At 29.9% G+C, this 3,131-nt stretch overlaps 1 non-coding gene across 1 annotated transcript; it reads left to right on the top strand.

Annotated features, from left to right (window-relative positions):
• The first annotated feature begins 952 nt into the window (after positions 1 to 952).
• TRNAC-ACA (transfer RNA cysteine (anticodon ACA)) lies at positions 953 to 1,024 on the top strand. The gene has a single exon. It is a non-coding gene; the product is annotated as a tRNA-Cys (tRNA).
• The last annotated feature ends 2,107 nt before the right edge of the window (positions 1,025 to 3,131 follow it).

Below are 3,131 nucleotides of genomic sequence, written 5' to 3'. Positions count from 1 at the left end.
AAAGTTATGCTACTTTTTGGTAGAGAAACAACATAATAGAGATAGCAAAAACAGTACGAATTTGAGGACCCAACTGCATAAAATTAGAAGTAAAATTAAAAAAATTAAAAATTTAAAGATTAATAAAAAATAAAATCGAAAATATTTGAGATAAAGAACCAAAATAACAAAGGCACTGAAACTCATAGAGTTATTTTAAAATTTGACAAGAATAAAGTTAAATTAATTCAAAGAACCTAAATTTAATTGTGAACTTAATTGAATAAATCAAAAAATCGATAACTAAAATTAAAATAGAAGATTTTAAACTTAAATTAACCTAAACATCAAAATGACACCATTTCATTCAAGTTAAAGGTGCATTTTAGTGTTGTTATGACCAAAATAATGTATTTTGGATCAAAACAACATCATTTTGACAAAAAAAATTAACAAAGAAATATGTTAGATAACGCGTCGTGTGATACTGTTTATTATCTTCAATTTTTTATACTTGAAAAGCTGTCCGAATAACTACTTTTCAAGGATATTTAATGTATCATCTTTCCATCTAAATATCTTTTTTTTTATTATATAATTTTTGTTTTAATCTCTTTGATTTCTTGTTCATCAAAAATAAAAAATTTAAATTTATTAATTGCTAATCAATATATCGGAGGGTAATTTAGAAAAAAATTTAAATCTTTATGGAATGAAAAGATATGAAGATGAACTTGTTGGTCAGCAAAATTTTTAATAGAACTTAATCTTTTTGTATCTCAAAAAATTAAATTTGTTGATGATTTCTGTTTCGTATTGCAATGAAGTTTGCGTACAGAAAGCATTACCGAAATAGTTGAATCCATGTTTTAGAAACGATCCAGGTTCAGATTCAATTATAAAAAATACTTTTCGTTTAGTAAATTATTATATATTTTGGTATATTTATTTGGTAATATAAAACAAGAAAATTGGGTCCTTAGCTCAGTAGTAGAGCATTTGACTACAGATGAAGAGGCCACCGGTTCGAACCCGGTAGGGCCCTTTGTGAATTGTTTCCCCTGGAAACCAATTTAGTCTTTTTCTCTATGCTAATATGTCAAATCCATCCCTGTTTCAAATTTATCCCCAGTTGGGCCAGATTACAAATAAATCTTGAAGAGCTTATCCTAGAGAGAGAGAGAGAGAGAGAGTAAACTGTTTACAATCCCATTGACAAGTGCAGGGGCTTCATGGAAGTTTTTTTAAGGGATTGATTTATCAATTTAACATAAATAGAGGGGCTAAATTGGTGAACTTAATGAAACTAGTTACATTTGAACCTTGCTATTGTGAAAAAAGTGTCATCACTTTTATTCTTCGAATTTTAATCTCTAGAAATAATGCTAATTATTGGACAGTGACATGTTTGAACAAAAAATTAAAAAAAATAATTATTATTTTCTGCACACGTGTTCCTCAACACGAAGAAAAAGAAGGTATTAATATTGTGGAATATCATTTGTAGCTTTTCGTTAAAGCTGGAAAAGAGACTGTGTTTTTCCAATTCGTCTTTGTCTTTGGAATGGAATAGTGATATGTGATTACACGCGGCTTTTCTTTTGGACCACGCGTGAGTGTGAATGTCTTGTCGCTTTTCCCACCATTGAAAGCTGTCGAAGGATTCGGACACTCACGCTATTTACCTTCATGTGGCTCGTTAATGAGAATTGTTTCTAGTCTTTGTTTTGGATTGTTATTCTGGTGTCAAGTTTTATATATTTAAATTAAATTCATCCATGTTAAAATTGCAAAATTTATTAAATTGTTTTTACCTGTATGGTTAGATTTAAAAAATAAAATAAAATTAAATAGCGACAAGGAAGAAAATTGCAATCGTGTCATGCGAGGTAGAACCATCCCAATTGCCTCAGCCTATGACAAAGAAGGAATACCTAGAGACAACCAACACCAACACATCTATTGATGATTATAAAAACCAACAAAAAGACAATAATACTATGTATTTCCACTCCATTCTTTACATTACATAGCAATAAAACACAACTCGTGCTTTGTTTGAAAAGAAAATGAGTCCCTCCCTAAACACATGGACACCCCACTTAAAAACTATAACCCAATAAAATTGACACGGAGATAGAAATAAAGAAAGAAATCTCCTTAAAATCTTCATTTTTCAAGAATGGAGTTCCAAATGGTTGGCTTGTCCTCCTTCAATGGTTAGTTAAGTCTTTATAATTAATGCATTAATTTGATGATGTTTTTAACCTCAACCGGAAACACTAATTGTAACCCAATTCCGGTTATAGAAAAACCTCATTAAAAATCATCGAAGATTTCATTGTTGAAACCAAAACCAAGAGATCAAAACCTAAACAGCACTATCTTTTTTAGTTATATTCTAATTTAGACTGTAATTATTTTTAAAATTTAATTAAAAGTATAGTAATGATTATTTTTTAAAGTGTTTTTATATGAGAATATTTTTTATTTTTAAAAAATTATTTTTAATATCATCATATCAAAATAATATAAAAATATTAATTTAAAAAAAATAAAAGTTTTTTAAAAAAAAGTTGAATCAATTTTTAATTAAAAAAAAATAATTTTTTTTAAAAAAAAAGTTGAATCAATTTTTAATTTGCTTAGAATGTTTTTGAAACAAGTTGAGCAGGTAAAGAGATAATTAACTTCAAATTTCCTAGTGTGAAAGCAAATTAATTGTTGGGGACTGCTAGATACCTTCTCTTTGAAAAAGATTCTTCGTTGTTCCAGGAACTGGAGGTGAAAAGATTTCTGGTCACAAAGTTCATCCCCGACAGGCTTTTGTTTTGTGGGGTGCCGTGCTCTTGGTGGCGCAATATACTTTTGTGTAAGCTTCATGATTCCGATTCCAACGTGTGACACTGCTCTTGACTATCCCACATCTGTAGTGCCCTCGGTAGACGATGCTACAAAAAGCTTCCACGGCAACTGTACTCCCCGTTTCCTTGTAGTTAATTGCTTTCATACTTCATTTTTGAGGCGTTATCACTTCTCAATAAGTGAGGTGTTTGACTGATAGATCTTGGGCATGACCACAGAATTGATGCCTTCCGCGTGTTGTTGTTACTTGCTTCAAGTCAGCTAATTATGGTCACTAATCTGAATGA

Source organism: Populus euphratica, unplaced genomic scaffold, assembly GCF_000495115.2.
Source record: "Populus euphratica unplaced genomic scaffold, PopEup_1.0 scaffold300.1, whole genome shotgun sequence".
Classification (NCBI taxonomy): Eukaryota; Viridiplantae; Streptophyta; class Magnoliopsida; order Malpighiales; family Salicaceae; genus Populus; species Populus euphratica.
Note: the sequence above shows the minus strand (reverse complement) of the source record. Positions and strands in the feature narration are given on the sequence as shown.